The sequence below is a fragment of the Argopecten irradians genome, chromosome 1 (assembly GCF_041381155.1).
Source record: "Argopecten irradians isolate NY chromosome 1, Ai_NY, whole genome shotgun sequence".
NCBI lineage: Eukaryota > Metazoa > Mollusca > Bivalvia > Pectinida > Pectinidae > Argopecten > Argopecten irradians.
Genome location: NC_091134.1, coordinates 62,109,237 through 62,130,914, shown reverse-complemented (window position 1 = coordinate 62,130,914; position 21,678 = coordinate 62,109,237). Strand labels below are relative to the sequence as shown.

The following is a 21,678-nucleotide window of genomic DNA, read 5'->3' as shown; positions in this document are numbered from 1 at the left end:
TATTGTATTTCACGAGACGCATGTGTTATTGTTTAGTAAAAAATATGTCATCACTCACAACTTCTCGGTAACGCCAAAATAATCAATGCTCCCTTGCCGTCATCGGCGGAAATTGATGTCAGTCACTTACTGCTCCCTTGAATAGCGTCTTGTTGTTAGTCTGTCTGAAATAAAGATGAACAATTAGGCCGTTTAAAATACTTCGAAGGTGATAAATGAAAAATGTATTTGAATTTTGTACCTTTGGACCTTTCTGTACATACAATTAAAAAAATAACAAATTAAAACATTACTACATAATAAGTTGCAATATACATTATAATAACTATAAGGTGTCCATGCCATTTTGAAATCATTTGTCGTCACTTCAGACAGCGGTACACATGTTCGTGTTTGGATTATGATGGGAATATACTTGGTGCTCTCGGTAATTGATGACCCATTCATTGCACCCATCAACACTCCAGAATTATTATTTCTCCTCATATACACTGCGTGATATGTCTATATTGTTATGTGATTGTTGTTTTTGTTGTTGTTGTTGTTGTTGTGGGGGATTCATGTTGAAATTAGATGATAAAAATATTGATTTCCCTATGTGATTGTTGCTTATATTTTGTAAGGTGAGCCTAAACTTTTCTAGGTGATGTGATGTTAATAAATCCTGACATATATCATATCAATGTACGAATGCTGTTCAGGCGTAGTTCAGGTGCAATATGAACAATCCATAAGTGTTTGTTGTTGCCACCTGGTTAGGTTCATTGGAAAACTGACATATATAAATGTTCAAATGTAGAGTAATTAATCCTATATTTGCTTCAATCATTCATTGTTATAAATGTTTATATGTTTACTTATCAATAGAAATTAACTATCTGTTATAGAACTGTCGAACAGGTAAAAAATGAAAATGTTGTATAAACATTTCGAATAATAGATACACGATTAATTGACATACACCTATAAATCTGACATTGGTTATCTTCACGTCTTGTTCACTTCATTCGTTGTATCTTGAACTCGATTAGAGTTTTTCTATATCTTTCGTAAATGCTTGTTAGATTACTGGTTAACTTTCTCACTCTGTCCATAAACATCACTAATACGATATATGACATTAAATGATGTGTCTCATATCGATACTGAGTCGGCGGAAAGTGCTAGTGTCTCATCACATAATGTGCTATGACCTTCAGGAATTATTTCTTCTTTCAAAATGATACATTCACTCCTTTCTATTCAGGTTTCGGCTTTCTGGTTGCAATGGGTACATTGTAAGGACAGATAGAGATGATATATATATAACAATGCCTTTGGTGTCTAATGTCATTGAAGTAATGTTGATGTACTGCGGAAATCTATGATGTTTGAGAAGGTGCAATTACAGGTAGGTTTATGCAAAGAGAAAGACATCTCTTATTTTTATTTAGTTGATGTACTGATATAATAAGTCTATCTATTACAATTTATTTAGTTGATGTACTGATATAATAAGTCTATCTATTACAATCACCTTTCGTATTTTATGTATAAGGATTTATGATTATTTAGTTGAAAAAAGTATTTAGTTTCCATGAAAGGATTAATTAACAATATAAGTCATTAAGTGATACAATACTATGGTGCATTTCAAATTTATTATCAATAATACTTCGTGTTACTGCTAACTTATGTACAATTCCGACATTATTGATATACTGTTGTTTTGATATGATCTACTACTGTGCACACCTATCATAATGTAGCTGTTGTTATACATTATTTCCCTGCATTCTCCATAAAATATGCAGCTTGCACATTTTTGTGGATAGCGGTGCCATGCGAATATCAGTTGAGCAATTATTTAATCACAGAAATCATCTTTTGCAATAATTGCATTCTGCATGCAGATATGAATTGAAATTAGTATTTTGTGTTGCGAATTTTCAAAAATATGTACCCAGCACGCGAGGATTAGGCAATTATCTGCGGACTCTAATACTACGATTTTATGGCATGTTTCACAATCGCTAAGTTTGATCCTTGGAGAGAATGGAGCAATGTTCAGGAAGATGATTATCGTTCTTTTTTTCTCCTAAAATTTCGGCACCGCTCCCAGAAGGCCTGGGGAGAGGCAAATTGAACGTCTGCGATATCTCACCATAGTCTTCATTATCTACTAGGGGAGGACGGGTACTTGACTCTAGGGGGTCGGGCAGCCAGTTTTCTTGTGTTAAGAACTGATAACGCCATATTGAATAAAGACATGTGCTTTTTTACCATTGTCTTATCGCGACTTTATGGTTAATGAAAGCTTGTCTTCATGACTAGAGGTTTTGACAATGTGGAACATGAGAATAGCCTGTTAGTGAGATTGTGGTATCAATTTGTTCGTTATGTCAAAACTTAATCGAGTTGGACCGATAACAGAAATCCTTAAATCTAATGGAGGATTACAGCTTACATAATACAGTCTCTCATTAAATCTATCAATTCGTAATTATATTACAATACAACGCCCTTTGTGATGATTTCCATATATCTCACGACTACGATATCGAGACATAAATATTACATTGAATGGATTAAAGTGTATTTCATGCATGTGATTAACAGAATATTTAAAGAATGTGATGTTTCTAAACTAATTAGTTATATGTATTATGGCAGTTGTCTAACCCAGACTGCATTCGTGTATCAAAGATGTAAGAATACATTTCGTTTTATTTCTACGTAATCATATTCCTGTTAATGGTGCTCATTTTCACTACCTCATCCCAATGGTGGTCACCAAGAGCTACAGTCTATGTAAAGGTCGACCCTTACGACTTCCATGGTTAGGTATACGTAGTAAACATGGCTGCCATTTTACAAATACTTGTTTTCAGTGACGACGTAGATTGTCATTCTCGTGACTTTATCTAATTTCATCAAAATAGAGTGATATGATAGCGTGTTATCTGCTCCTACACATGCTTGTATTTTCCTGATCTTGTGTGTTTCCGGTTGACAATGAATTTTAGTAAGGAGGAATGGTGCACATGAAATACATTCTTTACATTCGTAAATTACTCAGCATTATAGCATTGAAATGACTATTCATTTGTATACATATTTAAAACATTATATAGCTATTTATATTAATGTCAATGAAATGTACTCGCCCCAGTATTAATTGTTGTCCATTTACAAACGAATCTCTTCTTAACTAAAACAAATTCTTTCTCATTATTGTATATTTCATCATTCGATCAGCGTTCTTGTCTTTATAAAGTTGATGTAGTTTTATCCAAGGAAAGAAATTGAGTTACCATTCCAAATGACATTAAATCTGCTGTATTTTGTGAAATCACACTCGAACCACCATTTTCCTCAATGTTCTTATCAAACAATTTCACACGAAGTTTGGTTCGAGGACGAACAATAAACACATTTGAAAATATTTGTTGTTGTTTGTCCGAAATAGTTTTTTTTTTCTCCTGTGAATTAAAGTTAATGTTCAAGATTCAATGAAGAAATTGAAGACTCGAGGACACATTATAAATAAAAAAGAAAATATGACAATGAGGAATATGTAATGTCATCAAGAGCCTCTTTGTACATTGTTCGTGAAACTTTCTCATTTTATTTGCTTTACCTTCGCTACACCGATTATAGGTAAATGATGGTTTTGTTTTCTTGTTGATTGTTTTTGTTTTTATGGCATCCGATATTTCATATTTGAACTATTTTGGATTATTTTAAGTCTTTTATTTTATTGTGAAGTATGAACTTCGGCTGCCTAACCCAAATTGAATTACAAAATTATCTATTATAATGTATTATATTGTACATCTGTACGGGTGTATTTTATGTTATTAGTTATGACAATTTTTTTTACCAAACATATCAAATAAAGAACCTTTGATTAGCTACATTCTTTTGAAACTGCTTTCCTTTTGATAAAATCAATATTATGGTTTATGTTTAACATTTCAAGAGAACTAATTTGTAAATAACCTTATCAATCAATAAATACCGAGCCACTGGGTATTTGTCATTATAATACACTATAGTTTTACAGTTAGGTCTTACGTAAAATAGTTTAATAATTAAGAAATAAATATTACCCATTTTTGTGTTGTCATGTTTCAATGTTGACCTCAGAAATAAAGAAATGTTGAGATGAACTACAACAGTTGTGATTTATCCAGATCTGTTGATATAAATACACCAGCTATAAAACAAATCTCACTTTGGTATGCCTCATGTCCCAGGCGACAAGAATACAGCTTATATTGCGCATCAATAACTATATGTCACTTATATATCGAGACTTGTCACCGCTCAGGTAGTCGTATGTAAAACATTACGCTTGAAAAATGATAATGCCTTTGCCGTAATATCAATGAGCACTGTATTGAAGGAGTGAACTACGTCATTTTATGGATTAGCATTTAAGATGGAGTGACATTTCAGGGGTTGTATGTCTCTCTTTCACAGTCAGTAGAGCACAACGCTAAATATATAGGCGCGTAAACCTCTCGTCACGGTTCGCTAAGTTTTATAATACTGAGGTCTGGGAGTTGTTCCGTATTGGTATACGGATTATGTGCACAATAAATATACCTAGAAGGCGAAATAATGAACACATTTAAAACGATCCAACAAAAAATTCTAAATGGACGCATTACAAAAATTGACATAAATTGCACTTAATGATAAATGGGCACCATCTCCAAAACTATCACGTGATCCATTTAGAAGGAAAAATATTTGCTTCCATTGACAACAGGCGTCGACTGAAATACTTCCGGAACTTTTTAGGGAAGAAAATGACAATTAGATAAGAAATATATATATCATATAAAACGGATAATCACGATCGTATATTGTTGTTATAAATCGCCGTCTACTTAGTTTTGTCATTCTAATTAAATCTAATTAAATGTACAGTCCACATTTGTATGAAAATAACTATGCTAATACATCCATATAAAGATGCAGACAAAAGACAACACGATTTCACTCATGGATTTATCTTATAATCTATAAACTCACATGTGTCATGAGCTGCCGATGTGTTGTGAATTATTTATCAAACACGCGCCGTTTTATAATGTCGGTAACCTGTGCTGCATGCATCTGCTGTACTTGCTACTATGATGTTACTTGTTTTCGAGATAGAATTAGGATACCGCTCCTTGTTATCGGTAAAATAAGGTACCGCTCCTTGTTATCGATAAAATAAGGTACCGCTCCTTGTTATCAATAAAATAAGGTACCGCTCCTTGCTATCGATAAAATAAGGTACCGCTCCTTGTTATCGGTAAATAAGGATACCGTTCCATGTAATCAATAAAATAAGGTACCGCTCCTTGCTGTCTATAAAATAAGGTACCGCTCCTTGTTATCGGTAAAATAATGTACCGCTCCTTGCTATCGATAAAATAAGGTACCACTCCTTGTTATCGGTAAAATAAGGATGCCGTTCCATGTATTCAATAAAATAAGGTACCGCTCATTGTAATCAATAAAATAAGGTACCACTCCTTGTAATCAATACAATAAGGTACCACTTCTTGTAATCAATAAAATAAGGTACCACTCCTTGCTGTCGATAAAATAATGCATCGCTCCATGCTATCGATAAAATAAGGTACCGCTCCTTGTTATCTGTAAATTAAGGTAACGCTCCTAGTTATTTGTAAATTAAGGTACCGCTCCATTTTATCGATAAAAAAGGTACCGCTCCTTCTTATCGGTAAAATAAGGTACCGCTCCTTGTTATCGGTAAAATAAGGATACCGTTCCATGTAATCAATAAAATAAGGTACCGCTCATTGTAATCAATAAAATAAGGTACCACTCCTTGTAATCAATACAATTTGTTTGTTTGTTCGATTTATTAACGTCCTATTAACAGCTATGGTCATGTAAGGACGGCCTCCCATGTATGCGGTGTGTTGCGTGTATGTTGTGCGAGGTGAGTGTACTGGGAGACTGCGGTATGTTCGTGTTGTGTCTTCTTGTATAGTGGAACTGTTGCCCTTTTTATAGTGCTATATCACTGAAGCATGCCGCCGAAGACACCAAGCAACACACCCCATCCGGTCACATTATACTGACAACGGGCGAACCAGTCGTCCCACTCCCTGTATGCTGAACGCTAAGCAGGAGCAGAAACTACCACTTTTATAGACTTTGGTGTGTCTCGGCCAGGGGACAGAACCCAGAGCCTTCCTCACAGGGGCGAACGCTCAACTCAAGGCCAAAAGTGAGGCGGTGCCAAGGGAGGCATTAGGAAAGATAAAGTCAGTTAGGAAGAAGAGAAAAGATCAGATCCTTAATTTAGTCGCCTTTTACGATCATGCAATAGGGACAGCAGGTACAATTCTAACGCCCTACCTGCAGGGCCTAATCAATACAATAAGGTACCACTTCTTGTAATCAATAAATTAAGGTACCACTCCTTGCTGTCGATAAAATAATGTATTTTTCATTTCAATTTCAACAAATTTTATTGCAAATAATATGCAAATGGATTTGGCAACAGGCAAAGCCTATATTAGCCATCTCCAAACAAATCCGGTATAGTACAATTATCAACAAAATATTTTAACATTTAACATTACATTATGAATGAATATTATTATTAGTGTATCTCCCCAACCTATCATAGTAGAAAAATCTAAAAAAATCTTTTAGTTTCAGATATATATTCTGATATGCATTGCAATAAATATGTATTTTTTTCTTCATCACAATTGTCACAGCCATGCAGTAGAGTTTTTGCGTTAAAATGCGAGTGGGGGATATTAGAGTTATGTATTTTGGTTCTGAGTGATGATATTTGTTCATTAAATAAAGGACATATGAAAAGATAGTGTTCGGCTGTTTCATTACCAAGGCCACAAGAACAAATTGGAGAATCTCTCAAATAATCGCGAAATAGGTCAGAATTTAGATTGCTAGAGGAATTTCTGAGCTGGCACAGAGTAATACTTATAATTCGAGAACCTTTGTTTATAAAGGTATTTGTTATATCAGGTTCCATTTTATTAATGTTAAAAAGGAGTGTTTTAAATTGTGCAACAGTAGTAACGTTCGATAAGTCAAAGTTTAAAGCGAAAGAATTAAATTCTCTAAAGGTACTTGGAAAAAAACTAGTATAGTAACTTGCAGTTCTGCACATAGAGTTATGTATTTTGGTTCTGAGTGATGATCTTTGTTCATTAAATAAAGGACATATGAAAAGATAGTGTTCGGCTGTTTCATTACCAAGGCCACAAGAACAAATTGGAGAATCTCTCAAATAATCGCGAAATAGGTCAGAATTTAGATTGCTAGAGGAATTTCTGAGCTGGCACAGAGTAATACTTATAATTCGAGAACCTTTGTTTATAAAGGTATTTGTTATATCAGGTTCCATTTTATTAATGTTAAAAAGGAGTGTTTTAAATTGTGCAACAGTAGTAACGTTCGATAAGTCAAAGTTTAAAGCGAAAGAATTAAATTCTCTAAAGGTACTTGGAAAAAAAACTAGTATAGTAACTTGCAGTTCTGCACATAGGAATATTAAAATATCTTGTCATCCTTAGTGGATATCTCTCATTTTCAGGCTGATATAAAAATGGTTGTACAATTTCAATCAAATGCTGTGGAGCAAATCCACGGAGTATCTTAAACATAAGAATAAGTTTGTGTTTTTGACGCCGATCAGAAAGAGATTCCCAAGCTAGTTCTTTATAAAGTATATCATGGGAGGTACCATCAAAATAATGTATCGCTCCATGATATCGATAAAATAAGGTACCGCTCCTTGTTATCTGTAAATTAAGGTACCGCTCCTAGTTATTTGTAAATAAAAAAGGTTCCGCTCCTTGTTATCGGTAAAATAAGGTACCGCTCCTTGTTATCGGTAAAATAAGGTACCGCTCCTTGTTATCGGTAAAATAAGGTACCGCCTCTTGCTATTTAGAAAACAAGGTACCGCGCCTTATTATCGGGGTTAATAAGACTACCACTTCTTGTACCCAGGTTAGATAATGATGATAATTGTTTTCGGCATAAAATGATGATACCACTCTTTGTATAATGGGAATAAAGTTCCACGTTCTGTTATGAAAAAAAAATCCCTGTTATAATGAGGATGTAATTTCTTGTGTGAAATGAGGATATCACTCCTTGATTTAAATGAGGATATCATTCCTTAATTAAATGAGGATATCAGTCCTTGTTTTAAATGAGGATATCAGTCCTTGATTGAAATGAGGATAACAGTCCTTGATTTAAATGAGGATATCAGTCCTTTATTTAAATGAGGATAGCATTCCTTGCTTTTAATGAGGATATCAGTCCTTGATTTAAATGAGGATATCAGTCCTTGATTTAAATGAGGATATTATTCCTGGTTTTAAATGAGGATATCAGTCTTTGATTTAAATGAGGATATTATTTCTTGTTTAAATGAGGTTATCATTCGTTTTTTAAATGAGAATATTATTCCTTGTTTTCATATAAACATATACACCATGTTTTATGGTAATAATGAAGATACCACGTCTTGATGTTGCCTTTAATTGGAGCACCTTTATCTACATATGTGTTATCGCTGTTGTCTGGTATCATCTATTACATCCAATCTATCGTGATCAATGGCTATTTTGAACCTTTGTGTATCATTTCGTATGGCTATATATGTGAAGCTGTGCTGTTGTTTACTATTGATTTTATGAAAATTTACGGGCGGCCTGGTGTTAAGTAAGCTACCATTGTGGTTCTTCATTAGGGTGAAGTAGTTTCTGTAGATCCCACCAGTAAAATCGCGGGCAATTATTTAACTGTATAACAATCATATTGAAAGTTAGACATTAACATGTATTAGAGGTAGAAAGTTTCTAACAGGCCAAGGGCAATGGATGAGGTCAAAGGTAAGAGTTCACATTGCTCAGGAGAGAGATTAAATGTCAGATAGCCCAGTAGATATCACTGTTGTGAGACAATTATAAAATGTGGATGCTGAGACTGGGCTCATTAACAAAACTTTCATATAACTCGGCGTCATTAAGATACTGAGATAAAGGTGAAATCTTTGCAATATCAAGCCTTTTCCTACACGCGAGATATCTCATAAACTTTGAGGTATGACTCGTAATGCAGTGTTCCCCTCTTTTTCGAACTCTATTTCCACTTGAGTCAGGGGGAGGTCAAATGGGGTTAAGTAGGTTCAACGCGCATGTACCGCTGTTAGGCTAAGTACAATAATACGGTATTTCCTACTGGTCAAGTGTCAATGGAGCTCTTCAAAGACGAGTCAATTTCATCTCAAAACATGTTAGAATCGTTTATACATCAAAGTGTTTGTGTATTTTAGATATGAAAGTGCAAAGGCACGAGAACAGTAAGCTACAGATTAAAATCTCGTTTACTCTAATGCCCTGGAGTACTTGCGGACACTTTTTAGCCTCTGCATGCGCCCACGGTTCACGTCATTTCATGGGTCTGGTCTCATGAGCGCGTGCTTGCTTTGTAGCATTCTCATTGAGTGTTGTCCAATTATACGACCAATATCAAGAGAAGCCAAGAATTTCTACAATAATGTTTTCTGTTTAAAAGTGCATATGCCCATTATCATTTCTATCGAGAGAATTCTTACTAAATATAGATGCGCGTAAATCGACGCCATTAATTTATGTTAACCTGGGACTCGGGACTTGCAATTTTGTCATCAAATAATTCAGATAGCAATGTTCCATTAGAATCTATTACAGAAGAAATACCTGTTCTATGTGCACTTGTGTTTGACTTGTCTTGGGACTTCGTAGCCACACCCATCCCTTTTACGATGGTCTCGCACATGGGTACAATATTTGAGTTCATTGAATGTGTACCTTTTTGAAATTTGGAAGTTGTCTAAACACAATGGTATACAAGTATGTATTATTTTTGGACGCTCGTTTACAAACTACAAGCTTGTGTAAACTGCCAAACAAAATTACATACTCTTAACCCAAAAGCACGCCACTACCATGAAATAGAAAAGTGGCGATGCCTAATTCTGAGAGACTCTTTTAATGGCCGTTTGTGTCATATGGTGCTTTTTTGATCGGAGCCATTTTTGTCAATAATGCTGTCAAGGTATTTTTGAATATTTCATAAGCTCTGGATTTTTCGCAATATCTAATAATTACAATTATTTAAGCATTTTAGGAAAATAAGGATTTTCCGATGTTCCTCATATTACCAATAGCCATTTTGATAAACATGTCATTCAGTACACTGTATCAGTGTGTGAAATATTGCAATCTCCTAGGTACATCACACCTTGTACACACTCGTACCATGGTAAGTTTTACACAAGCGGACACCAGCCATTAACCTGGGATCGAGGAGCCCATAAAGATACACTAGTCAATGTCCTCGAGAACATCAAAGCCTAGGGGCCCCTCAAGGACCAACCCTGCCTCCTCGTGGCCTCGTTGCCGAGACCTGAAATGGCCACGAACGAGTGCTGGGCAAACACCCGGCTTTTGAGCGAGGTTCTGATTGAAACATTGCGGACATCAAATATATATTTACGATGTCGTACACAGCGATAAACTGTTCAGAAGGGATCTCAAGATATGTACTTGGGAAGAGATAAGTCGAATCTCCTTTTGGACATAATATGATTTACCTGTAAGGTGACGCACAGGTAGTAAATTAGTGTTTATTGACAACTAAACGTATAAAGGTAGATTCCCTCCCTTTCTGAATTAACACGAAACGTTAAGTACGATTCTGCTATGTCTAGTATAATCTAAATTTTACTAAAGTGTTCAGATTATTAGTCTTTATATCACCTGGTTTTAGAGACTCTCTTACTAGGGTAATACACCACCGAAACGTTACGTAGGGTAGAGGACAAATAATACAGCATGTCTAATAGCAGTCTCAAGTTTGCATTGGTGAAATACAATGTAAATGTGTATTTTCTGTGGGATTTGTCCTATGTGGTTGCGTCAAAGTAAAACAAATATCAAAAAGGCCATTAAAAGTCGTAGATAAGAAAGAAAGGATTACCGATATGGTGATGGAACAAAGTGGTCGATCTTGATTTGTCACTTTGATATGGTGCAACATAAGTAGTCAGACGTTTGTTCTACATGTAGAAAGTACTTTCTGACAACATTGGATGATTGAAAATATAACTGTTTTGAAGTTTACCTTTTCACTTTTTCACCATCTTTTCACTTCTTTAATTCTAATTTTTCCATGAAAAGAAGGACATTGGTCTTGATTATTGAACAAATGTTTCAGAAACAGACTGATCTGTTATTATGGAGATGAACAAATATTTCAGGAACAGAGTGACCTGTTATTTGTCTGTTTTTGTCCACTTACGTTTTTCATTTTTAATACCATGAAATTATACAAAATATAAACACTGCGGTGTCCTTGTTGTGCTATATGAAAAAATCAAACGCGACAACTCATATTGTATATTACAGAAACTGAGACGACATGAATTGATTTATTGCTCAATCATCCGAAGCCATTGATAAACTCTAATAAATATCAGGAAATATTGATATTGATGCTTCATTATGTTTGATTATTATACCGGGTATTTATTGATAAGCGAACTAATCCAGCATTGATACGACAGTTCCTCTCATTCACTGTAAAACACTTTTTGGCTCTCTTTTGTTACCATCGAGACCGACGCTCCTCAATGTAACCATGGCGATTAAAATTCTCATGTTGTCATACGTAACTATGACAACCTTCTTTTTGGTGCATTAATATGGGGATTAATCTTCCAGTTTTACTATAGAGAGCAGTGTTCCAAAACGTTAATTTGGAGACCGATAGAGACCCATTCACTGATTTAGTTCTTACGTACGTCTGTATCTGTGTTCCCTCAGTAGTTGTCGTAAAGATACAGAGCCAAATATCTACCCCGTATGTCAGCTAATTACGTATGATTATCGAAGCCCTCCTTATCTTAGTGTACGGGTGTCTGATTGTATGGGAAATCCTATTTACACTATCGTTTATGGTCCCTATAACGCCTGAAACCAAGCAAGCGATACATTTCCAGTTAGATGCAGTGTACCTATTAATATTATTAGTTTTATGGAGAAAATCGTAAAACTGATTGTGTTGCCGGTTGATTGGGTAGATGTTAAAGTTGGCCTGTGTTGTGTGGTTTATATAGCCTCGCATAAATAGGGAGACGTATACAGCAAGTTATAGTGTAGCGTTCAAACTAGGAATATGACATAGAATGCCACACACATACCGCGAATTGTATATAAAATAGTTATTACTTTTATATGTATACAATGTTTAAATCTCTGGCGCGCCTTTGACTACCTTAACATCCAATAAACTTTGTGATGTTATTCAGGGTGTATACGAACCGTGGTTTACCTTAATGTGCCATGGTTTTATTATAATGAATATTGCAGTGAATTTTCAGACTGGAAAATGTGTATCAAATATTTTTAACAAAATACCTCATGTTGAATATAAAAAAACAGTTTTCATCTAGCTGTACCGTACACGTTTTTAAGCGGACGTGCGCCGATTAACTGTGGCTGTATACGTTTTTAGCCTTTTTAGTCTTTATAATACAACAAGTAAACATTAATTTTATTTAAACCACATGTACGATTCAATTTTGTAAAATACCGGACGGAACTATTTTCTGTAACGGTATTGGTGCTAAAGCCGAGTGGATAATTGTATTCCTGAAGTCAATAAACGTTAAACCTTGTTATTGAAACCAAAGCAATCCAAACGAGCTCTTTTTGTTTTGTTTGTTTGTTTGATTAATTAACGTCCTATTAACAGCTATGGTCATGTATGGACGGCCTCCCATGTATGCGGTGTGTTGCGTGTATGTTGTGCGAGGTGAGTGTTTTGGGAGACTGCGGTATATTCATGTTGTGTCTTCTTGTATAGTGGAACTGTTGCCCTTTTTATAGTGCTATATCACTGAAGCATGCCGCCGAAGACACTAAGCAACACACCCCACCCGGTCACATTATACTGACAACGGGCGAACCAGTCGTCCCACTCCCTGTTTGCTGAGCGCTAAACAGGAGCAGAAACTACCATTTTTATAGACTTTGGTGTATTCCATAATGCATACAAATAAAAACTGATTATGAAACGAATTACATCTTGTGATACTTTTTCAGCTACGACGATGAATATGACAGGTTCCAATCAAAAACATTATTTGATATCTGATTAATAAAACACATTTCCTTTCTAATTCTTTTCTAATTTTCTCATTACAACAAATTGAATTGACCGATATAATCAAAAGGATCGAATGACAAGCGCATATATAAAGTCTTTCCTTAGGCGTATCGTGTGTTTATACAAATTGGTCTACATATCTACAATTCTTAATGATTCTTAATGATGTTTTCCAGCACAGGCTCCTTATAGATCCTCTTTGCTGGACTCATAATATTATTTAGTTACATAATTATGATTATAGTCACTTCCTAGCTGATATTCTCTTTATAGTTATTGTATTTGATCTCCTGTTCGTTCCAGTGATTGTCCAATCTGTTTTTGAAGGTGTCCAATGTCTTAGATGTAACGACATGGTCTGGTAGGTTATTCCATATTGAAGCAATCCTAACGGAGAATGAGTTCTTCCTGATCGATGTTTTAGTATGCTGGGGGAATATTTTCAGCGAGTTTGTCCTAGTGCTAGATCTCTCTGATGTGTCGGACCACATCCTTATGAACTGGGTTGCTCCTTTGTCGTATCTCCCTGTAACTGCCTTGTACGTTTCTATCATGTCACCTCTTACACGTCTGTAACTCAGGGTTGGGAGTTTTAACTTCTTAAGCCTCTCAGGATAAGATAGGTTATCCATTCCCGGTAGTTGTTTAGTCGCCTTTCTTTGTACTCCTTCCAACTGTTCAATGTGTTTCATTTTATATGGTCTCCAGACAACACTTGCATATTCCAGATGGGTTCTTACCAAAGATTTCTAAAGTGGAATAAATAGTTTAGAATCTAGGAACTTAAATGTTCTTCTGATCATACCGAAAATTGAAGTTGCTTTTTGTACTTTTTCGCTTATGTGTTTGTCAAATGTAAGCTCTTTATCAAATATGACCCCAAGGTCCTTTTCTTCTTCCACTTCTTCTAATGTTGTATTATTAAGCACATATCCAGTGTTCCCTCCAGTGTGTTTCCCGACGTGTAATGACTTGCACTTGTCCTCGTTGAATTTGAGTAGCCAAGTCTCACTCCAATGTGTGAGTTGCAGCAAATCTTCTTGTATTGACTTTTTGCTTTCTTGTGAGTTAATTATCTGAATAGTTTTGTGTCGTCCGCAAATAAGTAAACAGTTGACTTAATCATCTCAGGCAGATCATTTATATAGATGACAAACAGCAGCGGCCCCAAAACCGAACCCTGAGGTATTCCCGATGTCACTCTGCCCCACTTGGATGTTTCGCCGTTGATAATAACACGTTTTTGTCTGTTTACTAGGAAGTCTTCCAACCATGTGAGGGTTTCTATATTGATTCCATACGCTTCCAGTTTTTTCATCAGACGGTGATGGGGGACGGTGTCAAATGCAAATGCAAACAATGTAAATATATTTTACATACATATTTTGAAGTGATTCTATTTGTAACATCATAACTCACGTTCATCTTTATGCGATTATTTCACTTGGATGGAGCTTAAATTTGGCAACAAATCACCAAATCTGGTGTTGCAGGTTTTATTGTATTTTATAGTCGTAATGACTGTAACACAAAGCACATTGTTCTCATAAGGTTGAAACACATTGAATTCAACATGAAACTTGTATAATCCTGATATTGAACTTCATTGAATCAACTTCTTTTATTATTATGGAATTATGTTTCCTGTTCTCCTTTAATTTTATTACTTTTTGTTATTTTTGATTTCTTACATTTTCTGCGTATCTACCAATCTAATAATTTGAGCATGTTCTTGCCTACGTTAACGAATACTCTATATAGACACTGACATATAACCTGATCTTTGTTTAGGTATATCATAACGCACTTATCATTACCGGGACCTTTGGTGGATGATATGGAGAGACAATCGGAACAGAATACAGAGTCAGGGGTAAATCATGATTTAATTGGCATGATTGCCCGGAAAAATGTCAAAACCGAAGATTTTATTTGATTTGTCAATCGCGATAACAATTTGTTTGTTTGTTTGTTTGATTAATAAACGTCCTATTAACAGCTATGGTCATGTAAGGACGGTCTCCCATGTATGTGCTGTGCTGCGTGTATGTTGTGCGAGGTGCGCGTTTTGGGAGACTGCGGTATATTCATGTTGTATCTTCTTGTATAGTGGAACTGTTGCCCCTTTTATAGTGCTATATCAGTTAAGAAATCACACAGCATGAATATAGTAATCTCGTATTTGAACAGGTAAGTTTTATCATGTTGTATCTCTGACCTTGCAGGTAGGGCGTTAGAATTGTACCTGCTGCCCCTATTGCATGATCGTAAAAGGCGACTAAATTTAGGAGCTTATCTTGTCTCTTCCTAACTAACTTAATTCTTCCTGACGTCTCCCTTGTCACTGCCTCACTTCTGGCATTCAGTTGCGAGCTCACCTGGGTTGGGTGTGTTGCTTGGTGTCTTCTGCGTCTTGCTTCAGTGGTATAGCACTATAAAAAGGGCAACATTTCCACTATACAAGAAGACACGACACGAAGATACCGAAGTCTCCAAAAACACGCACCTCACACTACATTCACACTACACATCGCATACATGGAAGGTTGTCTTACATGCCACTGGCTGTTAAAACAGTGTTAATTAATCAAACAAACATTCAAGATCCTGCTGTATCTAAAGACATGTGGTAAGAAGTGACATCAAATGTCTCTTCAAGTTCAGGATCGGGACACATTGTGTGATCTTAGAACAAGAACTGCAAGTCAGTCATATTATATCATTCCCTCGAGTGAGATTAACTAGCCCATTTATGTCAATATTTTAATTAGCATATATCCACCTTTGTAGAAGGTATGGCTAATCAATCCATGAACAGTGCCGCACAGCTCCCTTTGTAGAAAGTATGGCAAATCAATCCATGAACAGTGCCGCACAGCTCCCTTTGTAGAAAGTATGGCTAATCAATTCATGAATAGTGCCGCACAGCTCCCTTTGTAGAAGGTATGGCTAATCAATCCATGAACAGTGCTGCACAGCTCCCTTTGTATAAAGTATGGCTTATCAATCCACGAATAGTGCCGCACAGCTCCCTTTGTAGAAAGTATGGCTAATCAATCCATGAATAGTGCCGCACAACTCCCTTTGTAGAAAGTATGGCTAATCAATCTATGAATAGTGCCGCGCATCTCCCTTTGTAGAAAGTATGGCTAATCAATACATGAATAGTGCCGCACAGCTCCCTTTGTAGAAAGTATGGCTAATCAATCCATGAATAGTGCCGCACAACTCCCTTTGTAGAAAGCATGGCTAATCAATCCATGAATAGTGCCGCACAACTCCCTTTGTAGAACTATGGCTAATCGGTCTATGAATAATGCCACATAGCTCCCTGACGATTTGCACGGGACTTGGTTGACAGCAACAAGTCATCTTTATTCGGATGTCAAACAACTTATTAAGTAATTCGACAGTTAAAAGTAGAGCGTCTACAGTTTTATCGAAAGTGGATCCTTCTATCCAAACCCCCATCATATCCTATCCTGTGTTTGTGTATTTGGTGCGGATCCGTTTCCGTACCAGTCTGCCTACGGCTGTTTTACTATAAGCTTGTCACATTACAGCGACAATCATACGGCCTAGCTACATATACTCATACACATCAAAATACATACCTTTGTCTTTTCCTGTCAATCCGACAGGTAAAAAGTGATCGTAATTAGTTTGTAAATGTTAGAGGGTGTAGACATATACTTACCTGTCACGACTGGTAGATAGCAATTAAATATCTCGGTGACGGCCCTAAATCAGACGATGGGTTCTGTCTTCCCACACTGCCGAACGGACTATGGAACAGTTCAATATAAATACATATACTGGACACCTATCAAACACTTAATGCATATTTAGCATATACTTAATATAATAGGGTTTTTGTTTATTTCGTTTAAAGGCCGGCTTTCTAGAACATATCCATCACAAACACAATTATCAAAATAATGAAGATGGATGATAAGGAAACCTGGTTTAAATGCTTTAAACTAATTAACGTTAGGCGTTCAATTATTTGTGCAAATTACACACGAGATAATAAGCGTCCTGACAATTGGACTGCATCATACACACGTTTCATCCTTCAAGGTTACGACAGTGATACCAAGTCGCAAACGCACTGATGGTCGAATCGAAGGAGACAAATACCGAAAATACAGAATAAAAACCAACGCTTTCGGGCAATAACAAGATCTGCGTGAATAACTGTTTGCCATTCTTCTGTGTTGACATTTCAGTACGTCAACGCCAAAATGTCAGATCACGGCTTCAAAGATATTTCAATCACCTTAAAGAGTTGATATATTACAAAGACAGCATTGTTTAATACTGAAACCTATTGTCGTATCATTCGAGTTCCCTAACAACCATTACAAATCTCGAATTAAAAAACAGTGGTTGGAGAGACAGTCAAATGTTCATGCTACTGTCATGGAATTATCAATTGTATCTGTGTCTCGTCCATCAAGTTGTGTCCAAACTTTTATTTATTTATTTACATCTCTTTATTACAGACGCTTGTATATGACCTTGTGACTAGTTTGCTATCATTGAAGAATGTATTGGTATACATCGCTGTGGAATAGGGCGCTCACTACCCCGAGCAGATGGTGCGCTCACTACCCCGAGCAGATTGGGCGCTCACTACCCCGAGCAGACGGGACGCTCACTACCCCGAGCAGATGGGGCGCTCACTACCCCGAGCAGATGGGGCGCTCACTACCCCGAACAGATGGGGCGCTCACTACCCTGAGCAGAAGGGGCGCTCACTACCCCGAGCAGATGGGACGCTCACTCACTATCCCGAGCAGATGGGGCGCTCACTCACTACCCCGAGCAGATGGGGCGCTCACTAACCCGAGCAGATGTGACGCTTACTCTTTGTATGTCTCTTTGAAATGGATAAAAGGTACTGGACCAGTTACCAGACAAGGATGTATGATAATATTTAGCTTGGTACGTATATAGCTAGGTAGCCAACACCACGGTAATACGCCCACAGGTAAGTGGCGCTAATTAGATAGTAAAATATTAATGAAGTACATAATATGTGATTGCAAGTCATCAAGTTAATGAGGGAACCTTAACTGTGTCAGAGTACTTTTAGTGCATAAATATGCTTTACTTACTTCAGAATATCACACGTTGTGGAAAAATCCGTTATCACTTCAAATTGCATAAAGGATGTCAATAGATCGAAACATTATGGATTTCCAAATAATATGTAGTAGAACTATTAGCTGCTAGTACTGCTAGTATTGAGAAAAATGCTAGCGAACTACAAAGGTCATTCATTTTTCTGTGTGTGACTGTTGACGTAGAAACAGGCTGATATCGATAGATATTTGTCTTAGGTTTAGCTAGGAAATCCTCGGATAAGCTAGGCTTATATCGATAGATATAGGTCGTGTGCTTAGCTAGGAAGTCCTCGGATAAGCTAGGATCGGATAAACAAGAATGATATCGATAGATATTGATCGTGTGTTAAGCTAGGAAATCCTCGGATAAGCTAGGCTGATATCGATAGATATTGATCGTGTGTTAAGCTAGGAAGTCCTCTGATAAACAAGAATGATATCGATAGATATTGATCGTGTGTTAAGCTAGGAAATCCTCGGATAAGCTAGGCTGATATCGATAGATATTGATCGTGTGTTAAGCTAGGAAATCCTCGGATAAGCAAGGCTGATATCGATAGATATTGATCGTGTGTTAAGCTAGGAAATCCTCGGATAAGCAAGGCTGATATCGATAGATATTGATCGTGTATTTAGCTAGGAAGTTCTAAGATAAGCTAGGCTGATATCGATGGACATGGTCTTGTTTTGTTCTAGCCATGTATTCTCCTCTCATGACATAACAGAGAGTGTCACAACAATTATCCATGTATTCTCCTCTCATGACATAACAGAGAGTGTCACAACAACTAGCCATGCATTCTCATCTCATGACATAACAGCAAGTCACAACAATTATCCATGTATTCTCCTCTCATGACATAACAGAGAGTGTCACAACAACTAGCCATGCATTATGTCTCATGACATAACAGAGAGTGTCACAACATACCTGTATCAGACATCGATGTACCTACTGATTCTCCTCTCATGACATAACAGAGAGTGTCACAACAATTATCCATGTATTCTCCTCTCATGACATAACAGAGAGTGTCACAACAACTACATGATCTCTTACTCATGACAACTACCATGGATAATGTCACAACAACTACCATGCATTCTCCTCTCATGACATAACAAAGAGTTCCACAACAACTAGCTATGCATTCTCCTGTCATTCAACAGTGAGTGTCACATCAACTAGGCATGTATTTTCTTCTCATAACATAACAGGGAATGTCACAACTAGCCATGCATTCTCATTTCATGACGTAACAGCATGTCACAACAACTAGCCATGCATTCTCTTCTTATGACATAACAGAAAATGTCACAACAACTAGCCATGCATTCTCTTTTCATGACACAACAAAGAGTGTCACAACAATTATCCATGTATTCTCCTCTCATGACATAACAGAGAGTGTCACAACAACTAGCGATGCATTTTTCTTCTCATGACTTAACAAAGAGTGTCACAACTATTAGCCATGCATTCTCCTCTCATGACATAACAGATAGAGGCATAACAACTTGCTATGCATTCTCTTCCCATGAGAGAAAGGACAACACGTTGGTGTTTTACGTGCAACGCGACTTAACTTAGGGAAATACATAAATGGCTACCTTTTGTGTTGTAGGTCATTGACCAAGCTAGTATTAATATAGACTGTACATTTTATAGACACCTGTTTTACCGAACAAAGAACGCTCTAATATTGTATAAAAAAGCCAATGAATACAAATTTTGATAATATCTATGGTAGCTATCCCGTCACACCCGAGGACGTCCGATGGCAGAGATTCGAACGCTGATCCCGTCACACCCGAGGAACTCCGATGGTAGAGATACGTTCAGTGATGACAGGGGTAATTATAATGATAATTCCATTTCAGTACGCGGTACATAATGTCCTATGTTGGTTTCAGTTGTAACAAAGACTCATAAACAAGTCTGAAAACCAAACCAGGGAAATTGAAATTCGTATGTTCGTAAATAATTTACATTTTCGACTTCTTCTCCAAAACTGCTGAACCAAATTCAATGAAATTTTGCACAAATCTTCTAAGGCATAAGGCCAATCAAAATTATGAATTATATGGCCCCCATCCCCCAGGGGGCTGTGGGGTGACTAAAAGGGGTAAAATTGACTAAAATTTCAAAAATCTTCTCCACTCGCAGATGTGGTAGAATCAAATACTCTTCATAGAATGAAAAGGTCCCTAGGTCCTCTACAAAAATTGTGAATTTTAAGGCCCTGGGGTCTCAGATTTTCCCCTGGGGAGGGGGTCAAATTTACTATAGTTTATATAGGGATAATACCTTTGTTCAATTTCCACAAGAAATGAGCCAAACTTGGAAAGAATTATTAGCCTGAGATAGGTAGTATTTTACCATCACATCCATATATGTTTCAGGCAGATTCCCAGACGCCAGAGGAGCGGGGCCAAATGGGGTAAAAAAATGGCTAAAATTTTAAAAAATCTTCTGAATTCAAAGATATGATGGAACCAAATACTCTCATATATTTAAATGTCTCAAGGCCCTCTACACTATTTGTGGCCCTGGGGTCTCAGATTTCCTCTCGGGAGTGGTCTTTACTTAAGTTTATATAGGAAACACACATGAGTATTATTTGCTCAGTTTTTGCTCAAGAAAATTGAACAGATGTAATCGAATCAAATACTCTTCAAAGATTAAAAGGTCAAATTGATATAATCATTGACTGATTTCAAGAGCTTGATGGTCATTTATATAGTGTTATAAATATGTTTTTGTTTCATTCTTTTCCGAATTCAGGTGACCGTTAAGGCTCACGGGCCTCTTGTCTAAAATGTAAATTAATAAATAAAAAAGAACGCTCCAGTACATTGGTCGTAATTTGAATTTATGTTTTCTATAAGCACTTACTGTGAATGTTATCATGTGAATTCGACATATTATCTTATAACAATAAAGAATGAAACATGTATTGGCCAATTTAACCGTCCATTAAGTAGTTAAGATGTAGCTGGGTTTTAATTACGGGACATTTGTAGGCGTCAACAAGTATTCCGGAAAGTGATCTATATTGTCGACGAATGGGGATGGTGGCACCTAAGTATAAAACCTCACGCGCAAGCTTGTACATGTATGCACGTGTACCTGACGAACTGACATGTCCTTAATGCTGACGTCACTAATGACTCCTAATTAACGGGTCCTACTTGAGGATCGCTCCAACAGTCGCGGGTTTCCGCCCTATACCGACCTCGCAGACCTTTTAACTTTTTGATTTGTCAAAAAAATAGAAAAGTTCTTTGATGGGAAAAGAGTGAAATCCCTAGTGGTGCGGAATGTATCCTTTTC

General features: G+C 36.6%; 1 long non-coding RNA gene across 3 annotated transcripts in view; it reads left to right on the top strand.

Moving 5' to 3' along the window:
• The window catches only part of LOC138336853 (uncharacterized), an 81,372-nt gene extending 60,114 nt beyond the window's left edge, over window positions 1–21,258 (top strand). Inside the window, exons 2-6 of one of the 3 annotated variants that reach the window (XR_011210479.1) lie at window positions 14,474–14,576; window positions 15,007–15,088; window positions 17,721–18,162; window positions 20,096–20,198; window positions 20,748–21,258. This is a non-coding gene — a long non-coding RNA (uncharacterized lncRNA). Of the gene's footprint in view, window positions 1–1,246; window positions 1,391–14,473; window positions 14,577–15,006; window positions 15,089–17,720; window positions 18,163–20,095; window positions 20,199–20,747 lie in introns of all 3 variants that reach the window. The other 2 variants (XR_011210478.1, XR_011210477.1) reach the window with 2 other exon arrangements.
• Window positions 21,259–21,678: the final 420 nt, after the last annotated feature.